This window comes from Schistocerca serialis, chromosome 3 (assembly GCF_023864345.2).
Source record: "Schistocerca serialis cubense isolate TAMUIC-IGC-003099 chromosome 3, iqSchSeri2.2, whole genome shotgun sequence".
In the NCBI taxonomy this organism is placed as follows: Eukaryota; Metazoa; Arthropoda; class Insecta; order Orthoptera; family Acrididae; genus Schistocerca; species Schistocerca serialis.
In genome coordinates, this window is record NC_064640.1 from 496,804,606 (window position 1) to 496,825,146 (window position 20,541).

Here is a 20,541-nt window from a genome sequence, read left to right on the forward strand (position 1 = left end):
TAGTAGCAGTGCTGGCCCTCCTGAGGGATATCCATTGTGCCTCTTGTCCCCTCAAAGAGTGAAGTATCCACTCGCCATTTTTAGTATTCCTGGCGTTTCTATCAATCTAACTGTTACATTCGAATTTAACCAATGGGAGACTACTTGGTCCCCCTCCACATGCCAGTCCTCTTTCCCTTATATTATACTCACTGTTAATTTAACTTTTTATGCCTGATATGTATGTCTCTCTTAATTATACCTCTGTCTTTAGGTATGTGTCTTGTTACTAGTTAAGTTAGATCGCTCACAGTGTATATGACTTTAATATTTGCTAAATCGCAGTCTTCCCGCTAGAATAGCGTGCAGCTACCCATGCTTTAAAAAAGGGTCTGTTAAACTTTTTCCGGGAGCGGTATGAGGTTGCTGGCTCTCACGCCGGCCAATGGACAGAAAAAACAAGGAGGAAGGCGCCTGCCTGTCGCCTACATTGTATTCAGTGTCCGCCAAGTGTTGCTGGCCATGTACGCATCTTTAACTTCCGCTGTACGTCCGCTTACAATGTTTGTTTCAAAGGGCAGGTTTTGGGGCACTGGTGTTCGAAGTAAAGCTGCAGCAAAGAGCGTATTATAGGCGGCGATGTGATGAATTCTGGTGCAGTAGCATCAGTTTTACCCAAATGATTCAACTAAAAAATGGTTCAAATGGCTCTGAGTTCTATGGGACTTAACATCTGAGGTCATCAGTCCCCTAGAACTTAGAACTACTTAAACCTAACTAACCTAAGGACATCACACACATCCATGCCCGAGGCAGAATTCGAACCTGCGACCGTAGCGGTCGAGCGGTTCCAGACTGTAGCGCCTAGAGCCGGTTGGCCACAACGGCCGGCAAATGATTCAACTACTGCAAGAGCTTACAGATAGCTTTTTTCTTCCGGTAGTCAGCTATTTCATTTGGTTTCTGGAAATGTCTGTTATAAGCTGAGTTTCTATCGCATCCTTATTTGTTTGCCAACGAACCCTTTATTTCCAAAATACTAATCATTGGGCTTGAACGCAAATTTTACTTTTCACCTCCGACATGGGGACTGCAATAGCAGGCGACAATTTAATCGGACCGACAGCGGTCAAAATAGTATGAACATTCACCTAACATTTGATACACTTACTTGCCAAATCATTCTAGCGACCGATGCGTGATGTAAATCCTGAATTGTGATAGGTGAGATTTTATATTTGTTCCTTGTTATCCGAATTGCTGAAAGGGCCATAACATATTTGTGTATAATAAAAATGAATATAGTTGTTATTACTGCCTCTTTGATCACTAACGGTACTATAGTCTCATCGTTAGTTCATTAGGGCCACAGTTAACTCGCAGAATTCAAATGCCCAAGTTACTGGGGTTATTTCGGCTATTACCTGAAACTACCCTGTCAACAGCCGCTGAGTGGTGGATTCCATGGGGACATTCCACTAAGGCAATCGATAGCACAATTCACTGTTACAATCTACTTGGCTGGAATCGCTTTTACTAATGCAGTAGCAATGTTGAAGATTTCTTGCAGCGGTCAGCGACCTCAGTTGCCTTCCCTCCATGTACACGGAGAGTTGGCTGGCAGGTCTGGCAGCAGACAGTCGTGTGTTTGATTTTTCTGGGTGAAGTCTTCCTGGTCTTGCACTGCGGCTGCAGTATCGTCCAAGATGTGCCAAATCGACCCTTTCCTCAGTGCTGCTTCGGGATCCAGCGTCCTTAATTCCTGCTGCCCATGACCGCTGCATCTTCGTGAAACGCACGACCCTGTAATCTGTGTTTTGGATTACCTACAATGCCACAATATCACTCACCCGCCTCTTGATTTTATAGACATAGACAGCACACGGACCGTGATTAGTCAAGTGAGGTGATGTGTCAGACCTTCTGACGGGTTAAGGAATCTCACACTTATCCTCTCGCTGATGTTGGAGACATTCTGCCCGTATCAGAAGAGTCCCATTCATTTTGCCATGGTTGTCAAATGCAATTTATATTAAAAATCAAAGTATCTACATACTTCCGTTTGGCAATCTTTCTATAACCGGCCGTCCGTGGTGGCCAAGCGGTTCTAGGCGCTACAGTCTGGAACCGCGCGACCGCTAGGGTCGCAGGTTCGAATCCTGCCTCGGGCATGGACGTGTGTGATGTCCTTAGGTTAGTTCGGTTTAAGTAGTTCTAAGTTCTAGGGGACTGACGTCTCAGATGTTAAGAGCCATTTCTATAACCAATATAGGACTCCTCTTTTCCTGATTTCTTGATACAACGGGCATATTCTCAGAAGCAGCGGCGATGCATCGCTCGCGGTCGTACAGTAGGCGCCCGGTAATCCCAGTAGCACATCTCGTCGCCCTTACCAAAGTCCTGAAACTAGCTTGATAAGCTGTACAGTCTACGGGGATACAGGCTCGCTTCCTGTCCCACAACTATTACTAATATATTTTGGTGGTATACCCTGTTTTCAAAGGAAATCGAAATTTTCTATTTAAATAGCTATAATTTCGTCCCTTTTCTGCCTGCCTCTTCTGTATATGTGAAATAAGTTTTCATCTAGCAATATACCTACACACTCATAGCTGGCCGCGGTGGTCTCGCGGTTCTAGGCGTGCAGTCCGGAACCGCGCGACTGCTACGGTCGCAGGTTCGAATCCTGCCTCGGGCATGGGTGTGTGTGATGTCATTAGGTTAGTTAGGTTTAAGTAGTTCTAAGTTCTAGGGGACTGATGACCATAGATGTTAAGTCCCATAGTGCTCAGAGCCATTTTTTTACACACTCATATCTCGTCACTGCACTTCTAATTGGTACATACTTAAATTTAGTTTTCTAATTTAGTGATAGGATCCTTTTCAATGGTTTTCAGAAATGCTAGTGAAAATCTGGCAGTTTGACAGCATCTTTAAAGTTGGAGTGCAGCATAATGTTTACATTCTGCTATTATTATCGACTCTCCCCTCACAATGAACGACGCTTCAGCTACAAATGCTACCAGTCCGCTTACGTTACTGCTGTCATGTAACTTCTGTAGTGAGAGTTCCACTTCTACATCCCAAATCTCTGGACCACAAACTGACCTCTGAGACAGCCTTTAGTGATTGCTTTCGTCATTTCCTGTCCTGGGATGCTTGTCTTCCGCGGCAATAGTTTCTTAGGCTATTGTACAGCAGACGCTATCTTTTCAGAAGTATACGGACACCTATTAGTGGACATCAGTATTAGGGTGTGTCCTTTGTGATGACTTGAACTCTGCTGGGGACGCTTTTAGTGAGGCGTCTGAATGTCTGTGGAGGAATGACTAGCCATTCTTCCTGAAGAGCTGAAACCAGAGAATGTAGTGATGTTGGACGATCAGGTCAGAAGTGAAGCCAACAATCTAACGCATCCCAAAGGTGTTCCACAGAGTTCAGGTCAGGACTCGTGGCAGGCCAGTCCATTTCAAGTTTATTCTTGTCCACAGACCGTTGTCTCACAGCTGCTGCTTTATGAAAGGCTGCACTGTATACTGATACAGTAAGTTATCATCTCCGAACTGTCGCTCCAATGCTGTAAAATGTGTTCATATCCTTTTGCATTTATCATTTTCCTAAGGGGAGACGGAAGGCAATTTTTATTCCTATTCTACCAATGCTATTTTACCCTTTGAATAGGTACTCTTTTCAAAAGAACTATAAGTAATAAAACAATGAAATTTTTACTGTATATGTATAAAATATATGCCTTGATTTACAAGTAAAATGAACATAATACCTCTTATGGTTTTGAAGAAAAATATTTTATTCTTTCACTAATAAAATTTAATTTTTTGTGCATTAATTATTATAAAACTGTTTCTGATTCTTTGGTGGTTCTCAATTTACTTGTAATAACTTATTAACATCTGCAGTACAAATTGACCAAATTTAATGTTTCTAACCCCATTAGTTTATCAAATAATGGAACCTGAAAGTAAACAAAATTTAGTTTTTAGAAAAAAACATTTAAAGTTTACTATTGCAATTCTAGTATAGTTATTGATGAGAATTACTTACCACTAAAATTTTCCTGGGCCATACGGAGGATCATCTGGAACATACAGATTTTTTTTTCTTCTGTTGTTCCCTCTTCTTTTCTGTCTGGCTTCTTTTGTGCATTTTAAATTAGAAATATCTGCTTTGAGGATTATCTCTTTATCTATTTGCACTGAGGATTTTGCAGTATTTCCACTAGATTTGATGCCCACTAATTCCAAAACATCCAGTTTCCTAATTACGCCATCATTGAAGCATAAAATAGCATCATAAACACCAAATTTGAGGGTTGTAAGCTGAACAAATACAGTTTCCGGTAAAGGGTTCCAAATGACAGAATTCACACATTCATTTAAATTTTGGGTTTTCCCATGAATACATTTCTTCAGCAAGTTATCTTTACAAAGATCTCTAAATATGGGTTTAATTTCATTCATTACTGATGCAGGTAAAGAATGTTTGTGGTCATATCTGGCACTTCTCCTGTACTTGCACCAAGTGCCAGGTTCATTCGGGCAAAGACCGTGCGTCAGGAAAACCATCATATCTCACCAAAAAATTGTCGTATTTATATAAAACAAAAACTGTTTCACGCAGGAAAGACCAAGCATTTCAAATATGCTAAAAACTAAAAACCGAATTTTTGAAGCCCACTTGCCTTCCGTCTCCCCTTAAGCGCACCCTAACCACAAAAAACTTATGCTCTAACACAACCTCTGTACTTCATTGCTGGCACCACATACGAAGGCAGGTAACATTCTCCAGGCATCCGGCAAATCAAAACCCTTCTATTGGCTACCTGATTTATCACTCCAAATCACCTGTTTCCAATCATCTGCTGTCCAGTGGTGTCACTCTTCACACCACCGCAAGCGTCACTCAGCGTTTAATAGAGAAATGTAGGGCACATGAGGAGTTGCTCGACCATTGTACCCCATTCTTTTTAAATCACTACGCACAGTCGTTATGCTAGCTGGACTGTTGGTACCTCGTTGCATCTCAACAGTAATTCCTTCAATGGGAGGATTTCATTCGATCATTTCCAGTCTCTCTCCTCGATACTCGACGGTCCTTGTCCGTCAGTACATGAGGTCTGCCTGGTCTAGGCTTAGCTGTGGCTGTTTGATCGCATTTTCGTGTCACAGTCACATCAACAGTCGACTTGGGCACTTTCAGAAGACTTCAGATGTCCATGACGGATCTGTTTATTTGAAATCCAACGACTAGTCCACGTTCGAACTAACTGAGCCCTCTTGACTGACTCATTCTACTGTTACTGCTTCCCTACTGATAACACAATCCTTTCGATCTCCTTTTATAATGGCGGGTCCACATCTCGTGACATTTAGTGGTCAATTCCGCATCGCGTAGTGGTGTCGGAATACTTTTGATCATAAAGTGTATCTGGACTCCACAACTCCGCCCTGCGATCAAAGAAAGACGGCCGCCATCGGTTGCCGAAAGCGCCGGTAATACTTGTCACCATTGCTAGACTTGATGTAGAATAAGCGACCGTCCTAAATGAGAACGCCTTATTTATTGCATGTGCTGTTGAATTGCCTCTCCTAAATCGGTACTCGTGAGGGTTCATTCCATGTAGCAGCCAAAGTTCTTGCAATTTTCTGAATTATACATTTTATCACGTGTTCCTGAGGACGTTCATGGGAGAAATGGATTAGCATCCCTTCATCTCGATGCAGGGTGGACAGCGGTTTTGGTGATCGGCCGGAGTGGCCGAGCGGTTCTAGGCGCTACAGTCTGGAACCGCGCGACCGCTACGGTCGCAGGTTCGAATCCTACCTCGGGCATGGATGTGTGTGATGTCCTTAGGTTAGTTAGGTTTAAGTAGTTCTAAGTTCTAGGGGACTGATGACCTCAGAAGTTATGTCCCATAGTGCTCAGAGCCATTTGAACCATCTTCTCTATGACTAGATTACATGGCGGTGCATGCTGATTTCGATTTATTTTCATGTTGACGATTATCTTGTGAGGCTAAAGTACAGTATATTAGTAACATTCTTGTCACGGGTGTAAACGCTTAATCTGTGTTGTTAGATTTGCTTCACAGAACCGTGGAAAGCAGCTAGGAGAAACCATCATAGAACACAACCTACAGTTAATTAATATACCTCGTAATCTACCAACTTAAAAAGAGAGAACAGGAACAACTTCAAATATGGCAACGGCGGGCAGCAGTACAAAAGGCTAGAAGCTTGTGACTGGAATGACATTGAAAAACCATAAAATCACACACTATATTATCACTAGAGGCAAGCGCAATACTTCACAGAAAACGTGCGTGAAAGAGCAAAAGACAACATGAAGAATGCAAACTGGGAGAAATGAGACAAGTGCTTTATTGCTCGGAATATCTGTTGCTGTATGACGATATAGATTTGAAAGCGCGAGAACTGACAGAGGCTATGCAATACATAGAGCACTGAAAGTGTCGATAACCATCGTCAGTAGCCATTTAGAGTAATAACTTATATCTCGAACGAGGCACTGCAGAAATTATGAGAAACAAGAAGAACCAGAATGCTCTAACAGAGTAGGATAAACTTTGTACCAGGAGTTAATATGGAGCGAGGACTGAGAGTTAGAAAGGCGGACTGATACTTTTAAATTTTTATTAAAATTAAACATTCATACAAATTATTAAATCATTAATCGCAATCTCCCTTTTTGGGTTCACCTTCTGTAGATTTATATGTCCCAGTGGATGTTTAACAGACAACTTTTAATTAAATAATTCATGGAAACTTGCAACTAAATAGAACTACTTTCCTTTCAAATTTTCATATACTTGAAATTACTTAACCAAAACACTGTAAAAGCATAATGACCATTTACATAATTGCTTGGAACTGCTTGACAACAAAAATCTGTAACACTATAATTATTTACGCACCTCAGTATAACAGGCATGAAATAGTAAATAAGAAAACTATTTTTTTCCAAATTTATGTTCACCTCTCGCACACCAGGCAATGAAACCATCTCTTGTAGTTTCAAAATCAGATAGGCTTTACCAACATTTAAGGTTACATTAATTATCAACACTTGACAAGGATTAGTAAATATCTTTTCACTGCAGCTTGGTTGACAAACCAGGCACCCAGTAGCTTCAGGCCCGCTACGCACACAATCGCAACGCAGCATACAGCGGCAACTGGCGCCGGACTTGGGCTGCTCACAGTATTCACTAGAGGCCTCGAACGTTGGGCTGTAACACAATTCACTTGGTAATCTGAAATCAACCATAATTAACTCCTGGAAACCAATATCCCTAAGGTTAGATAACCACAGGATTTTACCAAGCTGCAAGCAATTTACAGAGAGAGCACGGACATACTAGTCTGCTCCAGATTTATTTATTTATTTCACAATAACACCGTGGTCACATGCTATAACTTTGTCAGCCATATAGTACTAGAACTTTACCTAAGTTTCAGATACCCCTGACACACAATTAGGTCAAACTTGGTTGCTAACAGCGTGAGTAAAACAACCAACGAGTCTTTTTAAACAGAATAATATATTTTCAGCATACTTAAATACAGAATTATACATACATCTATATTTGAATGTTTTTCACTGTAACGTGAACCTTTAAAATCACTCTGCTTTAAACAGATGCAAAATCGCCAAGACTGGCGATCTCTCACAGAAGCTCGAAATTTGGCACGGACTTAATTGCGAGATGCTTATAATAGTTTCCACAACGAGACTTTGTCTTGAAACCTGCTAGAAATTCCAAAGATATTCTGGTCCTATTGGAAGTATGTTAGCGGCAAGAAACAACCAATGTCATCTCTGCGCGATAGCAATGGAGATACTATCGAAGACAGTGCTGCAAAAGCAGTGTTACTAAACACAGCCTTCCGAAATGCCTCCACAAAAGAAGAAGTAAACATTCCAGAATTCGAACCAAGAACAGCTGCCAACATGAGTAACGTAGAAGTAGATATCCTCGGAATAGTGAAGCAACTTAAATCACTTAATAAAAGCAAGTGCTCTGGTCCAGACTGTATATCAATTGGGTTCCTTAACAATCATATACAACCGTTCGCTCGAAGAAAGATCCGTAACCAAAGACTGGAAAGTTGCACAGGTCACACCAATATTCAACAAAGATACTAGGAGTAATCCGCTACATTACGGGCCCATATCATTAACGTCGATATGCAGCAGGATTTTGGAACATATATTGTGTTGGAACATTATGAACTACCTCAAAGAAAAAATAGATTTATAAAACATCGTTCCTGTGAAACACAACGAGGTCTTTATTCACATGAAGTGTTGAGTGCTCGAGCGGTCTAAGGCGCTGCAGTCATGGACTGTGCGGCTGGTCCCAGCGGAGGTTCGAGTCCTCCCACGGGCATGGGTGTGTGTGTGTTTGTCCTTAGGATAATTTAGGTTAAGTAGTGTGTAAGCTTAGGGATTGATGACCTTAGCAGTTAAGTCCAATAAGATTTCACAGACAGTTGAACATTTTTTTGTTGAGTGCTATTGACATGGGATTTCAGATCGATTCCGTATTTCTGGATTTCCGGAAGGCTTTTGACACTGTACCACGCAAGCGGCTTGTAGTGAAATTGTGCGCTTATGGAAAATTGTTTTAGTTATCTGACTGAATTTGTGATTTCCTGTCAGAGAGGTCACAGTTCGTAGTAACTGACGGAAAGTCATCGAGCAAAACAGAAGTTATTCCCGGCGTTCCCCAAGGTAGTGTTGCAGGCCCTTTGCTGTTCCTGATCTATATAAACAATTTAGGAGACAATCAGAACAGCCGTCTTAGGTTTTTTGCTGATGACGCTGTTGTTTATCGACTAATAAAGTCATCAGAAGATCAAAATAATTTGCAAAACGATTTAGAAAAGATATCTCAATCGGCAGTTGACCTTAAGTAACGAAAAGTGTGAGGTCATTCACATGAGTGTTAAAAGGAATTCGTTAAACTTCGGTTACATGAAAAATCAGTGAAATACTTAGGAATTACAATTACGATCAACTTAAATTGGAAGGAACACATAGAAAATGTCGTGGGGAAGGCTAACCCAAGACTGCATTTTATTGGCGGAACACTTAGAAAATGTAACAGATCTACTAAGGAAACTGCCTACAGTACGCTTGTCCGTCCTCTTTTAGAATACTGCTGCGCGGTGTGGGATCCTTACCAGATAGGACTAGCGGAGTACATCGAAAAAGTTCAAAGAAGGGCAGCAAGTTTTGTATTATCGCGAAATAAGGGAGATAGCGTCATTGAAATGATACAGTATTTGGGCAGGACATCATTAAAAGAAAGACGTTTTTCGTTGCGGCGGAATCTTCTCACGAAATTGCAATCACCAACTTTCTCCTCCGAATGCGAAAATATTTTTTTGAGACCGACCTACATAGGGAGAAACGATCACCACTATAAAATAAGGGAAATCAGAGCTCGTACGGAAAGATATAGGTGTTCGTCCTCTCCGCGCGCTATACGAGTTTGGAATAACAGAGAGCTGTGAAGGTGGTTCGATGAACCCTTTGCCAGGCATTTAAATGTGATTTGCAGAGTATCGATGTAAATGTAGATTTACTTGTATCATACAGAAACACTTCTTCCACATCCGTCTCCTCAGGCACAGCATATGACATGCATATAATCTAGAAGGGTTATTGCGATGTGAGAAACAGGACGATCTAACATATCAGTTACAACTGTTCCTAAAAGAGACAATTTTGTGATGTAAGCTCAACCGTTAGCAGCAAAATGATAACAGAATACTGATTTGTCAGCACTAGTATCCACACTGGCTGCGTAACTCAAAATGTAGGCACATGTTATATAGTAGTAATACAGGCGCAGAACAGACGAGTGAACGTACCGCCATAATCCTTTGCTTTCGGTAGGTCACCCAGCACCACCCTCCTCCTCAGCCCACATTTCCACGACATTTCCATATGCACACCCGACCTTAAAAGCCGCGCGGGGTAGCCGCGGGGTCTCGGGCGCCTTGCCACGACTCGTGCGGCTCCCCCCGTCGGAGATTCGAGTCCTCCCTCGGGCACGGGTATGTGTGTAGTCCTTAGCGTAAGTTAGATTAAGCAGTGTGTAAGCCTAGGAACCGATGACCTCAGCAGTTTGGTCCCATAGGAACTCACCAACACCACCTTGAAATTTGGATAAACACCGCTCTCTTCCAAGGTCCAGAGAGTGGTTTTAGGCAGGCAGTTCACACACAATCCGAAGCAAGCGTGCCCAGGAGGAACCTGCCGTCTACTAGTGCACAACTTACACCAGCTGCCGCTCTGCGCCTCTATATCAGGTTTCCGGCCCAGGATGGCGCCACCCCTAAGCGCTTGCTATCATACTCCTCCTCCTCCCCCCCCCCTTCCGACCCCGCAATTCTAGAGCGCGCCCCCGCCCGCAACGACCCACTACCATTTAGGGTCCTTATGTAAGGATCCTACCCCTTTAACTACCGACTTTACTTGGGACAGATGAGCTCTTAGGGTCCGTTTACTTTCAGCATCGAAGAGAAACAAGGTGACAGGTGTAATAAACTCCACAATATCCCAAGGCCTGGGATATCACGGTAGTAGTTTTTCGGTGGCCTAACTGGCCACACCCAGATTCTGCATCATAACTTTATCTCAAATCTGGTAAGGGTAAGGCCACCGGTGCTTATTATATTTTAGTGCTTCACGCTTTGAGTATTTATGATATTATTGCGTGCTTTCCTCCACTGGTCAACGACTGCTCTTGGGAAACTTTATGAGGAAACAATTCCTAAATTGACCATAGGTTGCTCAGTGGAGTGGTAACTTTAAACGTGAAAGACAGGTCGGTGAGCGTGGCCCGATGACACTCGTGCCTAGCCATATTTAAGGCTACCATTAACCATGGTAGAGATCGGTTCCATAAGGTTTAGTCGCGACTATGATAAACGATTAAGGCTGAACGCAAATTCCTATTGACTAGTTTCGCATAGGATGGATTCGTGTCGTAAGGAAGGGCGGAGGGGTTGTCTTACGGCGTATCACAAGGTCCACACAAAAGCTCTTTAACACATACGATGTAAAACCTGTAGTATTGTCCGTCATTAAGGAACGCGATGGGCCGCACTTAGCAAACAAACTTTTCAATTGATGAATCACCGCCTTGGTGGTAGCTGCCGTGTTCGGGAGGAACCACGTAAATCGCGAGAAGGTATATACGCAAACTAAAATATAGGTATTACTTTCTTTGGACTTTGGTAGTGGTCCCGCAGAATCAATATGCATCTTATCCCATACCTTTCCCACGGGCTTAGAGGCAAGCAGTCCTGCATTAGTGCTTTGAGTATGCTTGCTTTCCAAACACGGCTTACAAATAGAAATTACGTTCTCACTGAATAAAAAAACATGAATTTCAGTTCGAAGAGGGAAAATTATACTGTCAAATTAAATGTAGATGGCACCTCTATAGATTGAGTGACAAACACAAAATTTCTCGAAGTGAAAATTGATTCTGAGTTAGTGTTGTAAACACACAGAGAAATTTCAAGCAGAATGTCATCAGCATATTATGCCTTTAGAAGCCCGCCCGGTTGGCCGTGCGGTCTAACGCACGGCTTTCCGGGCGGGAAGGAGCGCCTGGTACCCGGCACGAATCCGCCCGGCGGATTTGCGTCGAGGTCCGGTGAACCGGCCAGTCTGTGGACGGTTTTTAGGCGGTTTTCCATCTGCCTCGGCGAATGCGGGCCGGTTCCCCTTATTCCGCCTCAGTTACACTATGTCGACGACTGCTGCGCAAACAAGTTATCCACGTACGCGTACACCACCATTACTCTACCACGCAAACATAGGGCTTACACTCGTCTGGAGTTAGACGTTCTCCGGGGGGGTCCACCGGGGGCCGAACCGCACAATAACCCTGGGTTTGGTGTGGGGCGGTGGAGGGGTGAAGTGGACTGCTGTAGTCGTGGGGTTGTGGAGCACTGCGGCTGCTGCGGGGACAGAGCCTCTCCGTCGTTTCTAGGTCCCCGATTAACATACAATACAATACCCTTAAATCCTGCCATCAGTGTGTAACAGTCAGCTTCTCTTACTTACATACTATCATATACACACTCATTTCTTAGTTATGAATTCTTTTGTGAGGGAACAAATGCACGAAATATGAACACTGTTTTCAGACTACAGAAAGGACCATAAGAATAAAAACCAAAAATATTATTCGAGTTCATTGTAAAGTTCTGTCCAAATCACTGGAAATTTTAACTGTACAATGTGAATATATTTTTCAGTCAATTGTACACATCACATCAGTTGTGAAATCGGTAATTACTGCACAAACAGCTCTTCCCACGACCATGGAACAAAAGATAGACTAAACTTCCATGAACCAAGAAAGAATAAACATAAAGCTCAAATCAGTATCTCCTACCAAGGAACAAAACTGTACAAAAAAACTGCCAAGGAGATTTAAGCAGTTACTAATACAAACTTATTTAAAAAGGCAGTTAAAAAATACCTGTTAATGTTTAGGATTACTTAGATAGCACAGAGTTAGGTTTGGTAAAAAATGTAACACAAATACATAATAAGAGGCAGTCGCTTGCCCTGTTCCAGAGGAATCGTCTCGTCCAGCAAGATCTAAGTGTTTACAGAGGGTGGTATTATTGGTAGTTGGGAACTCCAGTGTTTGGCGCGTAAGGGGTCCCTTAGGGATATGGCTGCAAAGGCGGAGAAGAATTCCATTGTGCACTCTCTCTCAATACTGGAAGGAGTCATTGCAGAGGTTCTTCCGGATGCTATGAAGAGCACAGGGTGCAGCAACCTGCAGGTGGTGAATCATGATGGAAGTAATGATGTGTGTGGATTTGGATCAGAAGAGATTCCCTTTGGTTTCAGGAAGCTATCTGAATTATTAAAGACTGCCAGTCTTGCTTGCGAGACCAGGGCAGAGCTCATCATCTATAGCATCGTCGACAGGACCGGTTAAGGACCTTTGGTACAGAACCGAGTGGAGGGCCTGAGTTAGAGGCTCAGACGGTTCTTCGACCGTGTAGGCTGCAGATTCCTAGACTTGCGCCATAGGGTAGTGAAGTTTCGGGTTCTGCTTAACAGGTCAGGGGTCCACAAGACACAGGAGGCGGCTACACGGGTAGCGGGCTTGTGTGGAATGGACCGGGCGTTTTTTATGTTAGAGGGTCTCGGGAAAGTACATAAAGGGCTACAATCTCCAAGAGTGGAGGACAAACACAGGACGAGGATAGACAAAGAAACAATCAGAGTCGTAGTTGTAAGTTGTCGTAGCTGTTTTGGGAAAGAACCAGAGCTCCAAGCGCCTATAGAAAGCGCTGAAGCTCAAATCGATATAGGTCCCGAAAGATGGTTAAAGCCAGAGATAAACTCAGCCGAAAGCTTTACAAAGGACCTATAGGTGCTCAGAATCGATAGGTTAAATACTGTTGACGGTGGAGTGTTTGTTGCTGTTAGAAGTAGTTATCTTGTAGTGAAATTGAAGAAGATAGTTCCTTTGAGTTGTATGGGTAGAGGTTGTACTAGAAAAACGGAACAAATTAATAATCGGTTGCTTTTACCGGTCCGCCGACTCAGATGGTTCAGTTTCTGAACAGTACAAGGAATACTAAATTCTCATTTCAAGTAGGTACCCCACTCATACAATTATACTTGGTAATGACTTCAATTTAGCCTCGATATGTTGGCGAAAACACATGTTTTAAGTCGGTGGTTGGTATAAACATCGTCAGAAATCGTACAAAATGGCTTCTCCTGAAATTCTTTTGAACTAGTAGTTCAGGAGACCATTCCAAGTGTGAATGGCTGCGATAACATATTTGGCCTTTTAGCAACAAATAATCCTGAGCAACCAGGGAGCATAATGACGGATACAGGGATTAGTGACCACAAGGTCGTTGTAGCGATACTGAACACCATAACATCCAAATACACCAATAATAAAAACAAAATGTACCTATTAAAAAAAACAGATAAAAATTCGACTGAAGCCTTTCTAAGAGACAATCTCATCTACCAAATTAATTATGTAAGCGAAGACCAGGTGTAGCTCAAAATCAAAGAAATAGTATTAGCAATTAATGGGTGATTTATACCAAATAAATTAACAAAAGATGGTACTTCATCCCCCATGATACACAAGGCGGGTCAGAACACTGCTGCAGAAGCGACACTGAAGTTATGCCAAATTCAAAAGCACGTAAAATCTTCAATATCGGCGACGTTCTAATGAAGCTCTTAACTTAGCCCAGACTTCAATGCGAGATGGTTTTAGTAGCTTCCACAAAGAATCTCTGTCTCGAAATCTGGCTCAAAATCCAGAGATTCTGGTCATATGTAGTGTACACAAGCGGCAACACACAGTCAGTACCTTCACTGCGTGATACTAGTGGCAATATTACCGATAACAGTGCCACTAAAGCTGAATTCATAAACATAGTTTTCCGTAACACCTTCACCATAGAAGGCGAAGTTAATATTCCAGAACTCGAATCAAGAACATCTGCCGAGATGAGTAACTTAGAAGTAGATATGCTGGATGTAGCGTAGTAGCTTAAATCACTTACAGGCAAGTCCTCCGGTCAAAATTGTATATCAGTTAAGTTACTGTCACAGTATTTTCCCACAATGGCACCATACTTAGCAATCATATACAGCTGCACGCCCGGCGAAAGATCCGTCCCTGAAGACTGTAAAATTGAACAAGTCACACCAACAAGCAAGAAAAGAAATTTGAGTAATCCCATGAATCACAGATCTACACACATCAAAAGAAGTTGTGCATCACCCCGGTTCCCAGAACTCCTGACGATAGACGTTAACTGTGGATATTGTATCACAGACACAGTCCCTTTGACTGTTCAGAGATGTCACTAAAATCGCCCAAAGATGTAAACAACCATGCATGAGCAGCGCCTATTAGAAGGAGGGGATCCGATAGACGATCAGCTGCAGTCATTCCACCAGAAAGGAGGCACTACTTTGTGCCAGGAAGAGCTCTCAACAAGGGAAGTGTCCAGGCGTCTCGGAGTGAACCAAAGCGATGTTGTTCGGATATGGAGGAGATACAGAGAGACAGGAACTAACATTCTTCACTCAGGCCGCCCAAGTGCTACTACTGCAGTGGATGACAGCTACCTACGGATTATGACTCGGAGGAACCCTGGCAGCGACGCCACCATGTTGAATAATGTTTTTCGTGCAGCCACAGGACGCCGTGTTACAACTCAAATTGTGAGCAATGGGCTGCATGATGCGCAACTTCACTCCCGACGTCCATGACGATGTCCATCTTTGCAACCACGACACCATGCAGCGCGGTACAGATGGGCCCAACAACATGCCGAATGGACCGCTCAGGATTGGCATCACGTGAGTGTCGCATATATCTTCAACCAGACAATTGTCGGATACGTACAGGTTTCGGAACTCTCTGAACCGAGGTGACGCAAAACGTTTTTTGATGTGTGTATATTACTAACCTCGCTTTGCAGTAGCATTTTGGAGCACGTACTGTGTTTGAACCCAATGAATTACCTTTGAGAAAACGGCATATTGACACAGTTATCACGGATTCGGCAAATATCACTCTTGTGAAACGCAGCTAACTCTCTATTCGCGTGATGTAATGGGTACTATCGATTCTCAAACTGATCCCATACTTCTAGATTTCCAGAAAGCATTTTTCACCGTTCCTCACATGAGAATTCGAATCTAAATGGGTGTCTATGGGGTATCGTCTCAGTCGTGCGACTCTATTTGTGATTTCCTGTCGGAAAAGTCACAGTTCGTAGCAATCGATGGGAAGCTACCAAGTAAAACAGATTTGATATCTGGTGTTTTTCTCAAGGAAGCGTTGCAGGCCCTCTGCTTTCCTAATTGTATCAACGATTTAGGAGACAATCTGAGCAACCCTCTTAGACTGTTTGTAGATTATGCTGTAATAAAGTTATTAGAAGAGCTAAACCAGTTGTAATAGACTTAGACACTATATCTCTATGGTGCGAAAAGTGGAGATTGACTATAAATAAGAAGTGTATGGTAATCCACAAGAGTACTAAAAGGAATCCTTTAAATTTCGGTTGCACGATAAATCACATAAAACTAAAGGCTATCAATTCAACTTTATACCTAGGAATTACAATGACCAACAACTTAAACTGGAACGATCACATAGAATTTTTGGGGAGAGCAAACCAAAGATTGGGATTTATCAGCAGAACACTTGGAAGATCCAACAGATCCACTAAAGAGGCTGCCTCTACTACGCTTGACCGTCCTCTGTTGGAGTACTGTTGTGCGCTATGGGAATCTTACCAGATATGATTGACGGAGGACATCGAAAAAGTTCAAAGAAGGTCAGCGTTTTTGTATTGCCGCGAAACAGGCGAGAGAGTATAATGGATATGATAAGCAAGTTGGAGTGGCAGTCATTCAAACAAAGGCGATTTTCGTTGCAGCGAGATTTTTCACGAAACTTTGATCACCAACTTTCTCCTCTGAATTAGAAAATAATTTATTAATGCCAAAGTACATAGGAAGAAATGACCTTCATAATAAAATAAGAGAAATCAGAGCTAGGACAGAAAGATTTAAGTATTCCTTTTTACCATGCCCTGTTATGGAGTGGAACAGTAGAGAAATAGTCGGAAGATGGTTTAGATCCCTCTGCCTGTCACATGAGGAGGAGGAGGAGGAGGAGGAGGAGGAGGAGGGGATTAGTGTTTAACCTCCCGTCGACAACGAGGTCATTAGAGATGGAGCACAAGCTCGGATTAGGGAAGGATGGGGAAGGAAATCGGCCGTGCCCTTTCAAAGGAACCATCCCGGCATTTGCCAGAAGTGATCTAGGGAAATCACGGAAAACCTAAATCAGGTTGGCCGGACGCGGGACTGAACCGTCGTCCTCCCGAATTCGAGTCCAGTGTGATAACCACTGCGCCACCTCGCTCGGTATCACTTAAGTGTGAATTGCAGAGTAGTGATGTACATGCACACCGATGGGCCAAACATAATGACCGCCTGCTTAATAGCGTTTTGTCCCACTTTTCAAACACTGTACAACAGAGATTCTGCTTGGCATGGATTCTACAAGTCCTTCACAGGATACCACAAGTATATGGCACCAGGTGTCTAAACACAGTCAAGCAATTACCACAAATTACGGGATGGTGGGTTACGGGCACGCAGCTGGCACCCACTATGTGTTCCAGTGGGTACATATCAGGCACATTTGCTGGCGAAGACATCATTGTGAGTTCACTATAATGCCCCTCAAACCACTGTAGCACGATTATGGCCTTACAACACGGACAGTTATCCTGCTGGAAGATGTCATCGACGTAGGAAGAGACTTCAAACATGAAGCGATGCAGGTGGTCCGCAATAATATCCACGTAGTTCGCTGCTGTTGTGATGCCTTCGTTTACCACCACAGAAACTCAGTGCACCCCATAGCATAGTTCTGCCCTCACCGACCTACATCTGCAGCCATTCACCTGGATAATGACGTGTAAGGACCTAGCCATCAACCTGGTGTAACAAACAATGCTGTTGATTCGACAGGCGATACGTTTCTATTGATCCATTGTGAAAACTCATTGATGTTATGCCCACTGCAATCATAACTGACGACGTCGATGGGTCAACATAAGAACACGTAGTGGTCGTGTGATGTGGAGCTCCATGTTTAACAATGATCTTTATCAGGCGTGCTCAGAAACCCTTCTACCTGCACCAGCATTGTGTTCTGTCATCATATCTGCCACAGATCGCAGCCTATCCTCGATTACACAGTGGGGGATCCTCCGACTTCTACGTTTTGTGGTGACACTATTCGTCAAATACCATACGGCATACGGCCTATTCCAACATCCTTCAACCATTTTCCATAGGTGCTCACGATAGTAGTACGCTAAAAGGCGGCTAGATTCACCGTTTCAGAGATTGTTTCCAGTCACAGCGCCACAACAGTGTGCCCTTTGTCAAAACCGCTTATATCAGTGGATTTCTGCATTTGCGGCTGCATCATCTCTATAATGACTGCCCATTCGTCTCTCTTCCGCTTACATTCTTTCCTTACTGCGCGATGTGCCCGCAACACGACCAGAAGGCATTCAACCTCGCGGTGGCAGTGGTCATAACATTTTGCTTCACCAGTGGTTATAGCAAATATAGAAAGCTATGCAGTGCATTATACTAACCTTTTATACTGTTTCTGAGCTCACCGTCTCACTCTTTATAGAGGAATGCTAACTCAGTTTCTCACTCTAGCAAATCAGAAGTTGCGGTACGCAATGTGGAAACAGACCTCGTCCCTATGGCCTTGACATCAGCTGATGGTGTGTGTAGTGGTACGATATGAGAAATATGTGCATAGTGTTTATGCTGTGTGCGGCGACTGGGAGTGAGAAATGAATGAATAGAATAACACTAGCTCTTTACATTATTAAATAACTTGTTTGTTAAACAGTATCGTACGCTAGAGATAAACTGAGTGAAGTAGCACTGTTTTAAACCGACTAATCTTATGTTCAGGAGCGTGGAGGCTCCAGTTTTCATTCGGCCATTCTCATTTAGATATTCCGTTGTTTCCCTAAATTACTTCAGACAAATTCCAAGACGGTTACTTCCTACTATCTGTCCCATCCTTGTCAAACTAAACCTGTATGTATGTAAATGTGTCCCGTTTATCTTGTTCGCCCAAATAACTTTTTTTCTGTTCCACTGAATGAAAAGTTGTTTAACAAATGTTTTTTAAGATATATGAGTAGTTGTTGCTGAGGGTATACGTTTTATGTACCCCACAGATGTAGCAGATACGGGGTAGAGGCTAAATTTTTAAATGGAACCAGGTACGTTTTATTCAAGAACACACTTACCCTCTCTAAGATCTATTCAAAAATGTATCACACTGTACAATTTTTGTCAACAAAACGTAGATGTGAAAACGATAAAAAGTACACAGGTTGTGAAGAAACCGAGCTGTTTACTGACTTGGTTGTACACATTACGTATCCAATGCATTGCTGCAGTAGAGGTGTGGGGGTTTGTTTATGATTTCCGACTCATCTAAACACAGGTATTCCCCTAAGCCCCCCCCCCCTGCCACCCCGCGCACCTCATCTACATCTACATACATCTACATATATACTCCGCTAGCCACCAAGCGGTGTGTGGCGGAGGGCACAATTCGCGCCAAAGTCATATTTCCCCCCTCTGTTCCACTCGCGGATCGCGCGAGGGAAAAACGACTGTCTGAACGCCTCAATACGAGCTCTTATTTCCCTTATCTTTGAATGGTGATCATTGCGCGATGTGAAAGTTGGTGGTAATAATATATGCTCTACATCATCGGTAAAGATCGGATTTCGGAATTTAGTGAGCAGCCCCTTCTGTTTAGCGCGCCGTCTATCTGCAAGTGTGTCCCACTTCAAACTTTGTATGAGATTTGTAACGCTCTCGCGATGGCTAAATGTATCAGTCACGAATCTTGCCGCTCTTCTTTGGACCTTCTCAATCTCTTGAATGAGACCCAACTGGTAAGGGTCCCATACAGACGAACAATAACTCCAAGACTGAACGAACTAACGTATTGTAAGCTATTTCCTTTGTTGAAGGACTGCATCGCTTCAGGGTTCTACCAATAAACCGCAATGTAGAGTTCGCCTTACCCGTTACTTGCGTAATCTGATCATTCCATTTGGGATCTCGGATAGTCACACCTACATACTTGACGGACGTTACCGCTTAGAAAGACTGGGCATTTATTTTGTACTCGTACATTAATCGGGTTTTCGCCTTGTTATACGCAGTAGGTTACACATACTAATATTGAGAGATAACTGCCAGTCATTACACCACGCATTTATTTTCTGCAAATCTTCATTGATTTCAGAATGAGATTTTCACTCTGCAGCGGAGTGTGCGCTGATATGAAACTTCCTGGCAGATCAAAACCGTGTGCCGGACCGAGACTCAAACTCGGGACCTTTGCCTTTCTTTCAGGAGTGCTAGTTCTGCAAGGTTCGCAGGAGAGCTTCTGTAAAGCTTGAAAGGTAGGAGACGAGGTACTGGCAGAAGTAAAGCTGTGAGGACGGGCCTTGAGTCGTGCTTAGGTAGCTCAGTTGGTAGAGCACTTGCCAGCGAAAGGCAAAGGTCCCGAGCTAGAGTCTCGGTCCGGCACACAGCTCCAATCTGCCAGGAAGCTTCATTGATTTGTTCACAACTTTCGTGTGATACTACTTTCCTGTAGACAACAGCGTCATTGGCAAACAGTCTAAGGCCGCTGTCAATACCATCAACCAGATCGTTTATGTAAATCGTAAAAAGCAGAGGACCTATTACGCTGCCCTGGGGCACACCTGAAGTTACTCTTGTTTCTGCGCAAGTCACCCCCTACAGTGACTGACGCCAAGTGACCTTCAAAGTCGCCTTACCCAACCACACAGGCGCTATGAAGCTACAAGCATTTGTTTATTTTTAATAGGCAGTCAGAGGCTAATT

General features: G+C 43.1%; 1 protein-coding gene across 1 annotated transcript in view; it reads left to right on the forward strand.

The window, feature by feature from the left end:
• LOC126470948 (aminopeptidase N-like) overlaps positions 1-20,541 on the forward strand; it is a 536,862-nt gene that overhangs the window by 92,462 nt on the left and 423,859 nt on the right. The window lies entirely within an intron of this gene.